The 20,182-nt window shown below is 34.9% G+C and overlaps 1 protein-coding gene and 1 long non-coding RNA gene across 2 annotated transcripts in view; both read right to left on the reverse strand.

Annotated features, from left to right (window-relative positions):
* LOC144957059 (phosphatidylinositol 4-kinase beta-like) overlaps positions 1-11,698 on the reverse strand; it is a gene marked incomplete in the record, with an annotated part of 70,793 nt that extends 59,095 nt beyond the window's left edge. The window contains 1 exon segment of the mRNA XM_078888023.1: positions 11,614-11,698.
* The window catches only part of LOC144956454 (uncharacterized), a 150,065-nt gene extending 134,992 nt beyond the window's left edge, over positions 1-15,073 (reverse strand). Inside the window, exon 1 of the long non-coding RNA XR_013641957.1 lies at positions 14,606-15,073. This is a non-coding gene — a long non-coding RNA (uncharacterized LOC144956454). The remainder of the gene's footprint in view (positions 1-14,605) is intronic.
* Between the last annotated feature and the right edge of the window lie 5,109 nt (positions 15,074-20,182).

Below are 20,182 nucleotides of genomic sequence, written 5' to 3' on the forward strand. Positions count from 1 at the left end.
ATGATGTGGTGGTGGTTGTAATAGTAGTGGTGGTAGAGATGATGTAGTGGTTTTGGTGAGTGTTTTATATTCAGTGATAATAATAGCAATTTGTCAAAAAGGAGGATAATGTCTCCGTCTATCGGTCAAACGCAACCAAAATGTAAAAATAACAGGAACATAGTTTTGTATAGGTATTATGTAATATATTACTATTACTAGTATAAATCCATTCTTATCATTAAACATAAATTTACTTTTTGTAAACATTTAATGAATGTCCTTTCCACATGTTAAAGGCCTACAATGTTATTCAAATAAAAGGCCAGAAAGTGTTGTTTTGTTTTGATTTTTACTTTATAAAGCAGGCTACAATATCTTTTATTATTTACCGAAACCTAGTGGTTATTCAGCTTATAAATACAACCCAAGAATCTCACAAATTTAAAGCCATAGTCAAAAGGTAAAAAGAAAGAAGAATAAACTAAGCCAATCACCATTGCTTTATTCTAGGCTATTGTATTATCTCTGTATAACCAGATGATTTAATGGATGGTTGAGAAAGAAATAAAGAGAGATGTGTCCCCCCTTCCCCTTCAACCATCAACTAGCTAATCAAAGAACACCACTGGTCGTCTGTGTCAATTGTGACATCTGGTGCCATTCAGTCTGGCCCGACGTCATAAAAACGGGACCGTCACTAAATTTCACGAGACTATTGCACAGGTGTCAAAATATGACAAAAGACATAATGCTGATTTTGTGGTTTTGAGGGAAATGTTTGACACGGCAAATTAAGCGGAAAATTTCTGAGAAATTCTCAAAATCACTGTTTATCAAAAAAATAATTTCAAAGGAGGAATTGAGCTGGGGATGGGCGGAGATAAACTACCATTTAGGTGCCCAAATATTCGACTGGCGGTGACAGCCCAAATTATTCACCCGCGAAAAAGTTCCGGCTCAAATCTCGATTGCGATTTTTTTCTTCTTCTTTAAAAAAAAAAAATTTTTTTTTTTTGAATAGTGACGACGGACAAAAACCGGAGGTTCCGGATTAAAACCGGCTGGTGGTAAAAAAAACCGGATTTCCGGCTAAAACCGGAAAAGTGGCATCCCTGTCACATGCTCTCTCTCTCTCTCTCTCTCTCCTCTTGTTCATCTCACAATTGTTGTTTTTTTTTTTAATTTATATACTAACTCTATTAATCTAGATTGAAATATTTATTTTATGAGTTTTTAATCTCTCGCATGGAACCTTTTACTGTACTGTATTATCTCGGGCTTTATTCGTATGCGTCCATTGATAGTATACGTGTTATTAGATTATTGTTACAAATGTTAGATTTAATGTCATTTAAACATCAATGAGTTTGTGTGCTGAACAGCTATAACTAATTTTATGAGAAATATCTTGCCTTTTAGAACCGTTCATTGTATTACTATTACCCTCAGTTTTATTCGTATGTGTCAGTTGATAGAATGTGTGTTGTTATGTTAGAATAGTCTTTCAAATGTTCGATTTAATGCCATATTTCACCTCTGTTATTGAAGTAGCATTCGTTATTTAACAAAATACCATAAGGTTTTTAATCATCGCTGAACGAAACTTGGCTTAGATTTGTCTTTAAAAAATTATTTTAAAGGGAGAAAATGATATTAATAATTATGAGTTTTACACAATTCATTACGTTCGGGGCGATATCTAACTCGTTCTTTAAACTGCCAAAAGGCCTAGACAACACGCGGGGAGAGAGGGCTTGCGAACAAGTCATTGGTTTATGTTGGGTTCACGCTGCAGAAACCGGAATAAACTCAAAACTTAGATTAGGTATGTACCATTATTAGCCTCCAGGCTTTTAACATTTAACACGACTATTTTTACTGCAGACTTAGTTACGTCAACGTGCAGACAGACGACATCAAATTGACCGCATTAGACAGTAATGTCCTCGTACACTAACAAATCTAATTTCTTTTTATCAATTTTTTACATTTTCATTTTGGCCAGGGAACTTTTACTTCAAATATCGATCGATTTACCAGTTGACTGTCGAACTCGAGAAAAACCCGTATTTAAACTTTGAACTTTGACATTTAATCATTTACAGACAAACAACTGCTAAAATAGTATTGACTTTTATAGCATTAGATGGAAAAACTCGTATTTAAACGTTGAACTTTGACATTTACAGACAAACAACTGCTAAAATAGTATTGACTTTTATAGCATGAGATACTCGTTCATCATGACCTCAATTCTTTGTCTACTTATCACAGACAGCTGATTTGACTTTAATTAATATATGTATTATTATATCTTGGTTACGTCTTCCTGGTATCTTGAATAAAAATAGATGGATGGATGGATCTAAGATTGATGGAAATGTGTTTTTATACATTGGTGAATGATTGAACGAATGAATTGATTGATAAATGAATGAATTGATGGAAGGATGGATGTAACATTGATGGAAACGTGTTTTTAAACATTAGTGAATGAATTAATGAATGTATTGATTGCTAAATGAATTAATCGATGGATCTAAGATGGAAGGATGTTTATAGACATTAGTGAATGAATGAATGGAAGGATTGATAAATGGATGACCAGAATTGACGGACTGAGGGATCTAAGATTGATGGAAATGTTATTTGGATAAATGAATGAATGAATGAATGATGAATGCATAAATGAATGAATAAGCAGACGAAGGGTTAAAGGGATGGACGACGAGACGAGAGGGAATAAAATTGGAAGGAAATGAAAAGATGTTGTGAATCGGTAAAAACTAATGGTTGAATAATTAAGTGGAATGAACGGATGGCTGGCTGGGGATACGCACGCAATCCGGTGAACGCTCCATTGAACAAATGGAAGAACAGATGGATGGACGGACAGCTTGATAAAAGAGAAAAATATAACAACTAGCGTCCTTGGCGGAGCAATGAAAAACACATTCACAAATTTAAAATGTAAAAAAAATCTAAATAATAAAATAATAAGAACAACAGAGGAAAGTCAATATTTAACAATGTGATGATCTGGATTAAAATATACATATATATATGGATAAGTAAAAAAAAGGAAACGATGGTATAAGTAAGGAGGATAAAAAAGAAGCAGGACAAGGTGGCTTAGATGTGCAAAGCTGAGACAATTTAAATAACAAAGCTTGAATTTTAAAAACACAAACAACAACAACAAAATCTACAGCAGTGAAAGGGATGGAATAATGTCTTGTAAGATATTTTTAAAAGATTTAAAAAAAAAAACCAAAAAACAACATAAACAATATAAAACTATTACTACTAGAGCATAAAGTATTTAGCTGACACAACAAATCGCGCACACAAATAATCAATGCCTATAATGTGTTTGTATTGAGTCGATTGAAAAAAAAGGGGGAAGGGGGCGGGGGGCACAAATCCATTATCCGGTATCAACAAGTAAGATGAAGTAAACAAAATGACAACTGAAGTTAACTTTATTATGGTTTGTTTCTTGTTGGGTTTTTGTTTGTTTGTTTGTTTGTCTTTTTGATCCTGAGATTGTGTGAGAGAATGGGGCGGGAGGAAGGAAAAGCCGAGGAGCGGGAGTAAAGGTAAATGAACAAAAAAAAAAAAAAGACTGACAATGGCGCGTGATTCTAGTGCTAACTACCCTGTACTACTATGACAGCGATAATTGAAAATGACATCGACGACAATGATGACGTTGGTAGGTATGGCTTAACGACGCACAAACCATTAGTTAAGAGCCGGTGGCTACGAGACAAAATAAATGAAGATAGTTATCTCGCTTATCTCCAAACAACACCGTTTCCTCTTGGGAGTCGGTTGATAAAGTTACAAATACAAAACTTGACTTTTAGTACGACAATCAGAAAAAGAAAAAAAAAAAAGAAAAAAAAAAAAAAAACCCACCAAACCTACAGTATTAGAGAGAGAGAGAGAGAGAGAGAGAGAGAGAGAGAGAGAGAGAGAGAGAGAGAGAGAGAGAGAGAGATAGAGAGAGAGGGGGGGGGGAGGGGGAGGACAGGATCTTTATATTTAGAGTCTATCTCGGAAAAAGCAAACAGGCCTAAACCACAGAACAGCATCGCAGATCTTTCCAGAGCTGTGCTCAAACAATAATAATAGTACATAATAACAACAACAACAACAACATATTTTCTCCCATTCCACCAGAAAACGTTACTTAACTTATTGACAGATTAAGAAAGAACTACTAATCAAATAGCATTAAACCTGAAACTTCCAATAAACTCCCATAATATTATATTATTATACGCACAACACACAACTGTTAACTGCTACCAAACTTGTTTAAATAAAAACACTTTGACAGCCAAACTCATAGACAATAAAAGGGAGAGAAAAAAATAATAAATTCCAAACATGAGACAAAAACAATCGGAAAAAAATAAAACAATAGAAAACATAGGTAAATCATCCCTTAACCATAAAACATTAAACAGTCCAAAGGCATATTTAACTCACTCAATCCTAGAGAATTTTGCTACTTTTCAAAATTGGAAAAAAAAAATGTATTAAAAATAAGTATGTGGATATATAGTTTCATTCAACTACCATAAACATGTAAAAATGAAAAAACATTAGCTTTGATATTACGCCTATAATTTGTCTCAGAAAATTGTAATAAATAGGCATGGGGTAAAAGTAACCCTGGTATACTACGATAGTCGATGATAGGGTTGAGTGAGTTAAAACCATACAGCTCATTGATTTCTGGGATGAAAGAATGGAATAACACCCAAGTCATTCGGTTCTAAGTTAAAGACTATTTCACGAGTGCCTGCTTGCTTTGCTCACAATAGGGGCTAGATGGTTAATTGTTCTCTTGTACTTGTTAATCAGTTCCAAGTCGATGAAGTCAATATGAAGAAAAGCAATTAGAGATAGAGAAGTTGTGAGGGAGAGAATGGGAAACAAATAAAAAAAAGATAGAGAGAGAGAGAGAGAGAGAGAGAGAGAGAGAGAGAGAGAGAGAGAGAGAGAGAGAGAGAGAGAGAGAGAGAGAGAGAGAGAGAGAGAGAGAGAGAGAGAGTTCTCACACGTGGTCAACTTAACACAAGTATCAAACTCTTAAACTCCTATATATATATTTATTCTTTTTCTAATTTATTTTTTTTTTTTTTTAATATGCCTTTCCGCCACGACATCATAAGAATTTGTCGCCGAGGCATTCCAGGAAGAAATATAGATAATTCATCAAACAAGATGTCTGATGTCAACAGGAATCACCCATGTTGTCCAAGTGTGAGCAAATTAGGGGTTAATAATCTTGCCCATCTGTGTGCATAGATAGTTGAGTCTTCAGAAAAGGCGCTTTACTCACATTCTCTCACCGTACCCAGGTGTTAAATGAGTACCACCTGGCTGTTAACAACGATGTCTATGTCTATAAAAAAATAGGTGTAATTTTGCCTTCTAACAGGTCGTGTAATGTCTCGTCCTACATGTTAAGTGTTGCTGTTGGCTAGGGACCCCTTGTAATGAACACTGAACACGTTTAGTGGAAAGTGCGCTATATAAATGCTCAAGATGTTTTATTTAAACCATACCCCATAACAGAAGGCTGAAAGATCCTCTCTTAACTCTATTTATTTGATCCTGTGCACTATTACTATTCTGCTGTTGATTTTAAAAACACAGTATATATGCAATGTTAACCCTATAGCACATACTGTGTTCTTTAATAAAACGGCAGTATTGCTATTAGCCTAACGGGGCATGGCGAACGTAGGCAATATAGATAATAAAGCACTAGATAAAATTAAATACACTGTGTTTTTATGGATCCAAATGGATTCAATTATGGGGGACTTTTCTTTTCTTTTTTTCTTTTATTGTTCTTCTCAAATAGGCCTCTAAACTAACAACTTGCCAGCAATGGAGACAGATAAGAAATTAATCAATTAAACTCGAGATAACAAGACCTTGTCATCTCAAGGCGTGCATTGATAATTAATAATTATAATATCTGCATCAAAAGTAGCTTCATAAGTCGTTAATGGTTGGTGCAATGTATCATGCTAATATCAATGAATTAGATATCAATAGTATATACAGTATCTGGGTTAGTGGTTGTCTGCCTTATCACATACTACTTTCAGATAATAAAATTTTGTTATCACAAGTTGCCAGATATCATTATATCTCTTCTCTAAAGGCGCATTTAAGTAATAATAATTAAAAACAAAAAAAAAGAAAGAATTTTTATCTAAGAAGACAAAATATTAAAAACCCCAAAGAAACTAACTAACAAAAACTGCGTTCTATATTGAGACTGACATAGTTATTGAGTGGATGTGATTAAAATTAAAAATAGTATGCAGTCTGTCTCGCCTCTTTATCATACTTAGTTGCCTGTGCCCCCCCCCCCCCCCCTCTCTCTCTCTCTATCTCTCCATCACTCTTAAAAGAGTATAAAATTGTAAGTATGAAACAAAAATTTACAAATGAGCTTCGAAAGAAGAAAAATGCTGAAGACTGACTGAACTCTCGAGGCTGTTGTTATATCCATATAAGTACGTAATAGACATCAAATAAAACACCTATGTGTGTAAATTTAAAATTTTACTCAAAAAATCTGAAATAAAAATAAAAATGAAAATAAATCCGTTTTGAATTGCCGCTTTTAATAATAATAATAATAATAATAATCTTTATTGTCCAAATTAAAGGCAATTCATGTGAGGTAAACAATGCTCAGTTTGGTTCATGGTATGAACATCAACACATTTACAAATACAGACACAGCCATACACGAACATACACGCTTGCACATTGTTTCTACACGTGTATACAAAAGAAATGAGCGTACATACAAACACATATACATACATACATACATACATACATACATACATACATACATACATGCAGACATACATACAAACCAGCATATCATCGTATATGCATGCCTACATTCATACATACATACATACATACATACATACATATATACATACACACACACAGACAGATAGAACGATACGATATATTTGCTGGGACAGCAGATAACCATATTATAAATATAGTGTCTTATATTAAGAAGAAGATGGCAATGATTGTGATGATGATGATGATGATGATGATGATGATGATGATGATGATGATGATGATGATGATGATGATGATGATGATGATGATGATGATGATGACGATGATGATGACTACGATAATGATGATGATGATGATGATGATGATGATAACGACGGCGGCAATGTCGATGATGATGATTCACGACACTGCTTCTCGTTATTTTCATTGGTTGTCTCATTTTTCCACAGAAGATTTGTTAATTAATTTTATGGCGGTTGGAATGAAGGTTGTCTTATGTCGATTTGTCCGACATTTTGCTTCTAGATACCGTCTTCCGGAGCGCAGAAGTTGGAATTTTTCGTTCAGCGGATGCCTCTTTTCGTTGATAATGTTAAAAGATTTCTTCTCAACTGCATTAATATAAGTTGTGTCAAGGCTTCTAAGGTCTGTGTTAATTATTTTTGAAGCCTCTCTGAGGGTTCTATGTAGTTTGGATTTTTCTTTTGTTCCACAGCTTCCATACCACGTTGTGATGCCAAACGAAACGATACTCAATATTAATGACTTGTAGATTTGTATCATGGTCTTTTTAAATAGGTACGAATAGAAGCTGTGCAGTTCAATTTAGTAACAATCTGTAGATCTATTTCTAGTTTTGAATTGCCACTTTTAAAATAGGTAAGAATAGATCTGTGCAGTTCAATTTAGTAACAATCTGTAGATCTATTTCTAGGTAAAACAACTTTTTCAATGATATTCCCTTAAAATTTGGGGTAAAAATCTGAGTAAAGTGGAGGCAATCTGTATTTTGACCATATTTGGCAACCAAAAATTCTGTAAATAGATACCAATCTAATGAAAGTGGCAGGTTTGTTGTAATACAACCCACAGCCTAGTCAAGTCAACAAATGGAATGACTAGAAGAGTCTTGTCTATGGTCTCGTTCTACTTGTTACATGTTGCTGTTGGTCAGGGACCCTTTGTAAAGCACTTTGAGCACATTTAATGGATAGTGCGCTAAATAAAAGCTCAATTAAAAAAAAAAAAAATTTTTTAAGTTCCCAGGAAAGGATTGACGCCTGAGTAAATGTGTGAGCAATCGAATGAGTGAGTATTGGTGAGTTAGTGACTGTGCAAGCAAGTACATACATAATAAGTGGGAACGCATTCTTGTAAGTAAAACGGCATATATATGAAACAAAATTTTTTTAATCATCCCATATTATCCAATGTAAATATATTACCAGGTCTGATAACCGGATAGAATAATAATGGGCCCGTTATAACATTGTTGAAATGGAGAGCATTTTGCATTGGTTTGATTGAGTATTGAGTGGATTCCACATCAACAATGAGACCATAACAATTTGTGTTATCAGACCTGCAAATATATGTTTACGTTGCTACATACATGCCAATTGGAATAAAACTGTATTAATTAATAAAATGGCAGCAGTCTTACCCCCAAATTATGCTGATTTCGTACTTTCATGGCAAAAGATAAGAACATTAATATATGATAATTAGAAACAGTGGCCTCGGAGTAATCTAGACAATTTGCTGTCTGCATTCTGGTAATCATAATGACGATTTCATATAATAATAATAATATGACGAAAGTAGTATTAGTTAGTTCAAATAGTTCAAAGGTCTATTTTTAGAATCAGTAATAATCCAAAGCAAACAAAAACAAAAGAAACAAAAAAATAAATAATAATAATAATAATAATAAATAAATAGGTAAATCAATTAATTTAATTTCAAAAAAAGAAAAACAGATTAGTGGTAATATATATAAATAGAATAGGAAAGATCAAAACAAGCACACACCATACAATGGCAATGAACTAATGACAATCAATATTAAATAAAATAAAATTAATTCCCAAGGCTTGTCACGGAAACAAATAAAAATTCTGAGTTTGAGTGTATTTTCAGGAGAGAGAGAGAGAGAAAAACATTTGTACTAACACAAATTGTACAATTTCTTCTCTTTGAGTTATCACTATAAAATAAAAAGCTTTAGAAGTGAGTCCTGAGGTAGTGTAGTTAATTTTGTCAAATATGATGTATTTTTAATTTTAGTTTTAGTTTTAAACAAAAAATTAATTATCTTTATTGTCCCTTTTATACTGTGGTTTAAAAAAAACAAAAACTGAATCTAAAGGGGAAAAATATCCAATATTAATGACAAAATGGTATCTAATTCAATTGTTTGTCCTTTCAGAAAGTCAAGACTAAAATATGAAAAAGCACCCTGTTCTTCCTTCAACCTGCCACCTGGTTCTGGAAAACTGAACAAGACTGATGATCTTATGGCTTATGGTTTTGGTTTTAGATGAGGTATAAATTACAACCATTTATATTTGAAATCGAGGCAATATATGCCCATACATATTTCGTATTCATTAAAGTTCATAATGCATACTTTTTTAAAGGCCAGGCTGTGGTTATCTAAATCACAAGTTATCATCCGGATGAAAAAATATTTTAAAGACTAAACAATGGTTTTAAAATCTAGTGCCCGCTATCCAATGAATGTGATGGTAAGTCAACAAATTCAAAATTAAAGATTCAAATTCAAGTGTTGAATAAAATTGGAACTCAATGTCTAATGTAATAGACAATACGTTTTTCTAATTCATAAGAGAACTCAATGGAGCTTTTTAATTTGAGCACAGGGAGATTCTGCATAAAATATCTTATTTATTTCGCGCACTGATCGCATAATTAATTCCCAATGTTAACTCACTCATCCCTAACACCGACTATATCCGTAGTTTACCAGGGTTACTTTTACCCCATGCTATTTATTACATTTCTCTGAGACAAATTATAGGCGTAGTATCAAAGTTTTTCGTTTTTACATGTCAATGGTAGTTGAATCACTGTACATGCTCATTTTTAATACATTTTTTTCCAATTTTGAAATGTAGTAAAAATCTCTAGGATTGAGTGAGTTAAGACCGGAAAATGGTTTATTTTAAATTTAAGAAATTGATTCTTGTGTATTCAAAAATGAGAGGAACCACTAACTGGTATCAAATTCAATGCAAGTATTCCCACCTCATTGTCATACTCGCTAATCGAAAGTTTGACACACAACCCAGTAGCCCTACTTAATAAAAATGATGGCGTCTATTTTTGATGTGATTTGATGAAAACAAATTTGATTTTTCGATAAAATGATCACAATGTCTAATCAATTTCATAAGATAAAAGCCATCTTCGTGTCTATTGTAAACACCATGCAAAATTTGGTGACGATTGGTCCAGTGGTTTCTGAGCCTTAGTGTTACAAAAATATCCAATTAGCCAAATACATAGTAAGATAATAGTAATAGCCCTCTTGGTTTAAATAAAAGATCTCTAGTTATCAAGATATCACATAAAAAATCGTTTTAATTCAATTTAATGGTTGGAATGATAAAGAGGATATTTTCTACTAATCTATGGTAATTCAAATGATTAATTATTGAATACCTTGTCACTTTTTAAACCTTTTTAAAATACAAAAGTGACCATGGCATTGCCTTGATATAACACTATCCCACTGTTGCCAAAATAGCACAAAATTGTAATAATAAATATAGGGGATTTCTGACATAAAAATAAAACATGTCGAACATTGGCAACTCAGTATTCAGTATTATATCACAACCCCTCTCCTCCAAACACATACACACTTCCAACAAAAAAAGTCATAGAACTAAACAAATGACCCAAGAGACTTGTTGGGAGTAACGGGAGCTTATTACAGAACATTCTGATCACGATTGACAACTGCAGCAGGGCACATATTTATCTCGTCTACAGCATAACTGGAATATATCGAGTTTAGTAGGAATGTGTAAGTGAAGTGATCGTTAATAGTTGAGTGGGCTAAGTGCGAAGAGTGAGTCAACAAGATGAGTCACAACCCTACAGGTTAACTGACAATCACACCGATGGTTTGGACAATATATCACTGAAATATAATACGAATAAGCCAACATCTGACACTGACATTCTTCTAGTTTCACACACTCACACATCGCCAGCGCTGGCATTCCATAATAACTTATTCTACAGTCATTTTATGAGATCCTGACTCTTGACATTCAGAATTCCAGGTTTTATAGGGAGTTAAAAGACTGAATTGAGTTATGAAACAAGATTCATTGTTCACATTACTATCTAACAATACGGTACGGAAGAGCACAGCAGCTGATTCGGTGAGTCACCGACACTGTGCCGTAAGCTCAAGTGTTTTGAGAACAATTAATAAATGGACCTTTATAATTTGATGCCACCAATTCCGTGTGCCCTTGATAAAAATCAAATTATATGTATGGAATAAGATCTGAACATAATAAGTGGGCGGAGAGCAACCGCCCTTAAAAATGGAAGGTTGACCATTGATTTGACATGCAAAATCCATGCATATCAACAGACAGACAAGTAGATAGACATTCATTGTCATTGGAGTGAGTTTGAAAACATGTTAGGCTTATTGTTACTATGAGCGATTATCGTTAGCCTTAACGAAAAGTTGAAAATTAAAATAAAAACAAAATAATCACTTACCAGGCCTTCTAGAATAAATAATTTAATCCCTGTGTGACAGATTTATCACTGACTTCCTTAAAATTTCTGACGTCAGTAACGGCATCCATCTTGTTGTGTTACATTCACTGTCGACCGACTGTGCCGCTGTTGAAGTGGGATTCGACTTCAACTCGACAGAATTTCTTTTCAGGTGAGGGGCAAAAAATCGATATGACCCAACTCGATATTATGTTGTTTTCAGTCGAAGTCAGTGGAGCGTTGCTAAAGGCATCACCGAAGTTGATTGATAATAAAAATAAATATTGTCATCAAGACACTTTCTCTCCCACTTAGAAAAAAATAATATCTACATTGAGGAACCTATGCGGGAGAAGCAACAATGGGTAAATAAATAAAAAACAAGGGAGAACTAGGACCAATTGAATTTATTAAGATTAATCAAAGAACTCTCTCTCTCTCTCTCTCTCTCTCTCTCTCTCTCTCTCTCTCTCTCTCTATATATATATATATATATATATATATATATATATTATATGTGTGTGTGTGTGTGTGTGTGTGTGTGTGTGTGTGTGTGTGGGTGGGTGTGTGCATACGCTCAAAGTCAACAGTGTTAAAGGTTTTGTTGTGGTAGGTTAAAGCGGACTGTATTGTAATCAAGTTAGTCATTGATTTAAAATGCGTTTTTTCCAGATCAAAGAGGTGAGATGAAAATTCAATCAGTTTATATTAAATCTATTAGGACCGGTATTAGATCAATCCATTAGGACCGGTATTAGATTAATCCATTAGGACCGGTATTAGATTCTAATCAACTAACTATTTCAAAGTGTTTTCAATCTACATTTCAGTTGTCACCACTTTTCACTTTTTGGGCGCTGAACTGCGGCTATATATATATATTATTTTAATATTTACCACAATGTTGGAGTCAGTCTACATCGATGTTTCAGGCCTAATCAGCCATCGTCAGGACTGTGTGTTACATGAGTTTGGTTTGTTGTACCATATTTGTATCAAACACGATTCAATATATATATATATATATATATATATACATTTATATATATATATATATATATATATATAATATATATTCAGATTTCATCTCGGCATCAAACTGTTTTTGCTTCTTTAGTAAAATGTTTGATCTTGCACTAAATTCAAGTATTATCGAGATAGTCAATGACCAGATGGGTGACAATTTTGCATTGTTTTTTTTTCTTTCTAAAAAAATCAGTAACGTTGTTTTGCCTGTTTGCCTATTGCAAAAACAAAAACAAAAAACACCAAAAAAAAACAAACCAAAAAAAAACAAAAACAAAAACAAACAAAAAACAAAACAAACGACAAGCTACAGTGATTTGCTATAAAACGCTACCTGTTTGATTCGTCGGTACTTTTGTTGTTTACAATAATGGACAAAAAAAAGAAAAGAAAGTGTAATGTCAAAAAACAGTTCCAATCTCATTGAAAGTGTAAAACCACTTTTCCGGGGAACTAAATACGGTACATACCTTGTGTAATTGATCTTCTGGTTTCAGAGTGCGTGATAGCATCTTATTTATTTTCTACCCTAAATATTTGCTGGTCGTCAATAAAGATCATCCATCCTCGTTCTTTAACGTCCCGTAACCCTAAGAATCGAACCTATTCAATCTTTAGTCCTCCTGGTTACATAATACACACTTCCAAGAATTTTGGAACCAGAAAAATAGAGGGTGTGACGTCACGACTTCTATGTCCTATTAATCGCCAAAGGAAATATACAATTAGACCGTCACTCATTTTTAAAAAAGTGTACCAAGTTTTTAAAAACACAAACAAAAAAAACAAAACAAAAACAAAACAAAACAAACAAAAAAAAACACGTTATCAAAAGTAAAATCCCAAGGGCTACATACATGACTGGTTGAAGGCGACAGCTGTTTCAACATAAACTCAACTTCAACAATATTATCATGTGATCACAGAAGCTAAAAAATTCGTATTCACGATCTTTATCATCATTTAGGGGACAGCGTGGCTCAGTGGTACGGTCTTTGCTTCGTACCCAAAAGATACCAAGTTCGACTACCCGCCTCGTTGTGTGGCCTTGAGCAAGTCACCTCGCCCTAGCTCACTTTGCGGCGCTGCACTGCGGCTGACGCCTGGGCTATTCCAGTCTTCCCTTGGAATAGACCCTAAAGACAAATTTCCCCTTGGGGGATGAATAAAGGGAATTTTATTCTTTTATTTATTATTTTTTGAGGATTCCAATTGCTAAGTTTGTAACGCACCAGCCTCACAACTAGAAGGGTCGTATCGATCTCGTGTGTGTGCGTGCATTTTATTTTTTTTTTGTGAATTTATTATTAAATGAGTACCGGGCCGTTAACAACGTTGTCTCTGTCAGAAAAAAATGTAATATCGCCCAACAGGCGTCATTCCCGTCCTACATGTTAAATGTTGCTGTTGGCCAGGGACCCCTTGTAAAGCGCTTTGAGCACGTTTAGTGGATATTATGCTATATAAAAGCTCAATTTGTTATTATTTTCCAACCACCAGTTGTGTGAATGTTTCTCTCCAAATAACAAAAAGAAAAGTAAGAACCCCCCCCCCCCCCCCCCCCAAGAAAAAAAAAAAAAAAAAAAAAAAAAAAAAAAAACAACAAACAAAACATGAATATTCCCATTGAGAGGAAAAAGAATGGAGCCATGCCCGTGTTTTCAAATGAACCAAAAGTACGTCGATTTATAAGTGACATTTAATCTATCACCACCAATTCCCATAAAAATAATATACTTTAGGTATTTGCCAGCCCTGGTGAGCAAAAAATAAAATGAGACCGCATTACAGATGACCAATGGTCTTTTTGCACGTCACACGTCAAACCGTGTTGATAAAAATATCATAATGGTTGTGGATTATTGTAAGATAGGATTCCTGTATCCTTTATCCATTGGGCCTCATTTCGAGATATTGGTGTAGTGACAAATTCCTTATGAATGTGGAGTTATACGATAATGTATACCTAATAGAGCAGTAAAGTTAGGTGCCCCAAACGTAAACAAAGGTCGAGAAGCACGTGGCAAACCACATGTTCCTGTCTTGACAGCTCACGTTCCAATGTAAATAATAGAAAAAAATAACCTTTAAAATTTGGCTGTTAGGTGGCAAAAGAAACACATATTCATAAATACTCGATCATGCATCAAATAATGTCTAGATATGGATATTTTATGGAACAAAAGGTAAAATTTTCTAAAATTTATCAAAAGTTACAGTCTATCTATTTTTAGACCAGAGCAAATTATTGCGCTGGTGTGAACAAAACGAGAATTATTCGGAGCCTGATTTTCATAATAATTTAGCCTTATATTATTATTTCTGCAACTGTTAGATTTTATGTAAACATATTTTCAATACTGAAAGTGTATTGCCTACAACTCAAACTACAAAATTGGGAGACCTATATTGTGCGTAAATTATTCCGGTCCCTAACGGAAATCACTAGCAACTTGTTATTGTTTACGTTTGGGGCACCTAACTTTACTGCTCTATACATTCCCTTTCATTTTCATCTATCATCATGATTGCACGCACGTAGGTAATCATCATCACCAAAAGAGCAGTAAAGTTAGGTGCCCCAAACGTAAACAAAGGTCGAGAAGCACGTGGCAAACCACATGTTCCTGTCTTGACAGCTCACGTTCCAATGTAAATAATAGAAAAAAATAACCTTTAAAATTTGGCTATTAGGTGGCAAAAGAAACACATATTCATAAATACTCGATCATGCATCAAATAATGTCTAGATATGGATATTTTATGGAACAAAAGGTAAAATTTTCTAAAATTTATCAAAAGTTACAGTCTATCTATTTTTAGACCAGAGCAAATTATTGCGCTGGTGTGAACAAAACGAGAATTATTCGGAGCCTGATTTTCATAATAATTTAGCCGTATGTTATTATTTCTGCAACTGTTAGATTTTATGTAAACATATTTTCAATACTGAAAGTGTATTGCCTACAACTCAAACTACAAAATTGGGAGACCTATATTGTGCGTAAATTATTCCGGTCCCTAACGGAAATCACTAGCAACTTGTTATTGTTTACGTTTGGGGCACCTAACTTTACTGCTCAAAAGACAACTTTAATATTATATCGATATTCCTTTAATCAATATCGATATTACATATCTACTGCCCAACAGGACCAGGGAGAATTGGGTCACAAAGCCTCGTTGTTGCAACTGGAACCGTGGTGCCCACATCCTTGACCTCTTTAAAGACAGCCTCTCTCTCTCTCTCTCTCTCTCTCTCTCTCTCTCTCTCTCTCTCTCTATGTCATGCTGTGATTGTTTCTCTCTCTCTCTGTCATGCTGTTATTCTCTCTCTCTCTCTCTCTCTCTCTCTCTCTCTCTCTCTCTCTCTCTGTGTGTGTGTCATGCTGTGATTGTTTCTCTCTCTCTCTCTCTCTCTCTCTCTCTCTCTCTGTGTCATGCTGTTATTCTCTCTCTCTCTCTCTCTGTGTGTGTGTGTGTCATGCTGTGATTGTTTCTCTCTCTCTCTCTCTCTCTCTGTCATGCTGTTATTCTCTCTCTCTCTCTCTCTCTCTCTCTCTCTCTCTCTCTCTCTCTCTCATGCTGTTAATGTTGCTTTCTCTCCATCCATCAGACATACCGTATTTAAATATTTACGTTGTGTACAGTCACATTCCGACGTCCCATGTTTGAGAGCTTTTGCCAAGATGGGTCATTTCATTCGATCAATATTTGAAGGACGAGTTTTCTGGCCAATTTTTAAATATAAATAAGAGTTTTCAGAAAATAAAAATCAGGCTAAACAAATATTCACTTCAACCCTTCAAATATCAAGATGACCTTTTCAATGCCATACAGCGAGGAGGGGAATAGGAAACAGTGAGATGTAAAAAAAACCCCAAAAAACAAAACAAACAAAACTGGTTCCAATCTCATTGGAAGTGTAAAACCACTCTTCCATAGGACGACTGGATACATACTTTGTGTAATTGATTTTCTGCTTACAGAGTGATGGCATCTTATTTTCTAGTCTATGCTGGTCGTTACTAAAGATCATCCAACCTCGCTCTTTTACGTCCGTTAATCATAGTGTAGCCTTATAGTAGTAGTAGTAGTAGTAGTAGTAGTAGTAGTAGTAGTAGTAGTAGTAGTAGTAGTAGTAGTCGTAGTAGTAGTAGTAGTAGTAGTAGTAGTAGTAAGAATAGTAGTAGTTAGAAGTAGTAGTAGTAGTAGTATAGTAGTAGTAGTAGTAGTAGTAGTAGTAGTAGTAGTATATATAGTAGTAGTAGTAGTAGTAGTAGTAGTAGTAGTAGTATAGTAGTAGTAGTAGTAAAGTAGTAGTAGTAGTAGTAGTAGTAGAGTATAGTAGTAGTTAGTAGTAGTAGTAGTAGTAGTAGTAGTAAGTAGTAGTAGTAAGTAGAGTAGTAGTAGTAGAAGTAGTAGTAGTGTAGTAGTAGTAGTAGTAGTAGTAGTAGTAGTAGTTAGTAGTAGATAGTAGTAGTAAGTAGTAGTAGTAGTAGTAGTAGTAGTAGAGTAGTAGTATAGTAGTAGTAGTAAGTAGTAGTAGTAGTAGTATAGTAGTAGTAGTAGTAGTAGTATAGTAGTAGTAGTAGTAGTAGTAGTAGTAGTAGTAGTAGTAGTAGTAGTAGTATAGTAGTAGTAGTATAGTAGTAGAGTAAGTTAGTATTGTGTAGTGAAAGTAGCTAGTATAGTTAGAGTAGTTAGTAGTAGAGAGACGTTTTCTTTGAAGTTGTACAGAGTTGACTGATAACATATCCGCATTATTTTGAAATGGGTGGGGAGGGGAGAAAAGGCAAATAAAAACACACACACAACCCCCCCCCCCCTTTAAACCCCACCCCCCCCCCCACCAAAAAAAAACAAAAACAAAACAACAACTAAAAACAAAACAAAACAAAACAAAGATAAAGCAAAACAGAATACGAAAAAAAAAAAAAACCAACACAACCCCCCCCCCCCAAAAAAAAACAAAACAAAACAAAAAAAAAACAAACCCAAATAAAAACCCCAAAACAACAGAAACATTTTAAAAAACAACAAAAACCAAAAACAAAACAATAACGAAAACAAAGATTAAAACAACACTAACTGACAAACAAACGACAACAAAAATGCCGCAAAGTAAGCTAGGGTGAGGTGACATTCTCAAGGCCATACGATACGGCTAGGAATAAGGGTACAAAAGTGTGATATAAAAAAAAAATAAAATAAAACAACTGATTCCAATCTCATTGGAAGTGTAAAAACACTCTCTTCCGTTGGGGCGACTGGATACATACCTTGTATAATTGATTTTCTGCTTACAGAGTGATGGCATCTTATTTTCTAGTTTATGCTGGTCGTCAATAAAGATCATCCATCCTCGTTCTTTTACATCCTGTTATCCTAAGAATCTGCTTACACATCCTGCTACTAAAATAGTTATGCCATCCTATGGTTCAATGTGTAAGCTATTCATTATCAGTCCTTCAAAGGACTGGTTACATTCACACTTCTAATGGGTTTGGAACCGGAAGAGTAGAATGTGTGACGTCACGAATTCTCTGCCTTATTGATATTGCTGCTACCCTCTGGATACGAAGTAAAAACTTCCCGCTGTGCCACGTTACGGTCAGCTATGTGGTCTTGTGGTATGACACTCGCTTTCGGATCGGAATGTCCTGGGTTCGAGCCTCGCTCGGCGCATAGTTGAGTCCTTGGAAAAGGCTCTTTACTCACATTCTCTCATCGTACTCAGGTGTAAAATTGAGCTTTTTTTATATAGCGCAATATCCACTAAATGTGCTCAAAGCGCTTTACAATGGGTCCCTAGTCAACAGCAACATTTAACATGTAGGACGGGACATGGCGCCTGTTAGGCGATATTACAATTTTTCGGACAGAGACAAAGCTGTTAAAGGCCAGATACTCATTTTACACCTGAGTACGGTGAGAGAATGTGAGTAAAGAGCCTTTTCCAAGGACTCGACTATGCGCCGAGCGCGAGGCTCGAACCCAGACCCTTCCGATCCGAAAGTGAGTGTCATACCACTAGACCACATAGCCGCACATCAGTAGGTACCTGGCCGTTAACAGCGTTGTCTCTGTCCGAAAAAAAAATTATAACATCGCCTTACAGGTCCTAATAAATTATGTTAAATGTTGTTGTTGGGCAGGGACCCCTTGTAAAGTGCTTTGAGCACGTTTAGTGGATATTGTCCTATAGATAGTTCGAAGATGACGTCACTCAGGTCTTTGTTTTTGTTTTTTGCCATCCGCGTTTATGAGTAATGCTCACTGGACTTTATTAACCCGACTATAAACGTTCATGGATACACACAGTTTTGTGTCTTGGTCCGTTATACTTCCGGATGGCAATGTTATGAGCTTCTTAGCCAAGCGCATGCTATCTATATAAAAGCTCAATTTTAATTAATTATATTTTTTAACAGTCATGGTTCCGAGACAAGTACTCCAAAAACTGAACTCGTCACCTTGCTATTGAAACGTGCTCCAAGTCAAGGACAGTCGTAATAACAAAACAACGGTCGTGAATGGGAAGATGACCTTGGCATACATTACATTCTTCTTGTCATTCCAAGCCCGGCTTCTCATTACTCAACCGAGAAACTGGCTTTTTCTATAGATAGTATGCAGATGACGTCACTCAGGCCTTTGTTATTGTTTTTGCCATCCGCGTTTGTGAGTTGTTCTCACTAAACTGTATTAACCAGACTATAAAAGTTCATGGTTACACAGTGTGTGTGTGTTGGTCCGTTATCCTTCCGGATGGCAATATTGTGAACTCCTTGTCCAAGCGCATTCTATCTCTAGATATTATGAAGTTGACGTCACTCATGTCTTTTGTTAATGCTTTTTGCCATCCACGTTTATGAGTAATTCTCACTTAAATAATGTATTATCCAGACTATTAAAGTTCATGGTTACACAGAGTTATGTGTGTTAGTCCGTTATACTTCGGATGGCAATGTTGTGCGCTGCATAGCCAAGCGCATACTATCTATAGATAGTATGAAGTTGACGTCACTCATGTCTTTTGTTCATACTTTTTGCCATCCACGTTTATGAGTAATTCTCACTAAACTGTATTAACCAGACTATAAACATTTAAGGTTACACATAGTTTTGTGTCTTGGTCCATTATACTTCCGGATGGCATTGTTGTGAGCTTCTTAGTTCTTAGCCAAGCGCATACTATCTATACTACCATCACCTTCACAACTTTGTTAGTAAGCCAAAGGCAAACAATAACTATAAACCATTAACTGCCGTGCTTTGGAAAAACTCGTAATTAAAAATTTGGCCAGAAAACTATTCCTTCAAATATCGATCGATTTAAAATGACCCTCATCTGGATAAAAACTCTCAAACCAAACCTGGGACTCCCGCGAAGTCTTTAATTAATAAAGTCCCAGGATCGATATATTACGATGGAAGCGTTTTCTGGCCAAATTTTTAAATACGTGTTGTTTTTTCCACAGTACGACAAAAAAAAAAAGTAAAAAAAAAAGAGCTTTTATATAGCGCAATATCCACTCAA

The sequence above is a fragment of the Berghia stephanieae genome, chromosome 11 (genome assembly GCF_034508935.2).
Source record: "Berghia stephanieae isolate SIO BIC M18660-M18661 chromosome 11, UCSD_Bste_1.3, whole genome shotgun sequence".
Taxonomy (NCBI): domain Eukaryota; kingdom Metazoa; phylum Mollusca; class Gastropoda; order Nudibranchia; family Aeolidiidae; genus Berghia; species Berghia stephanieae.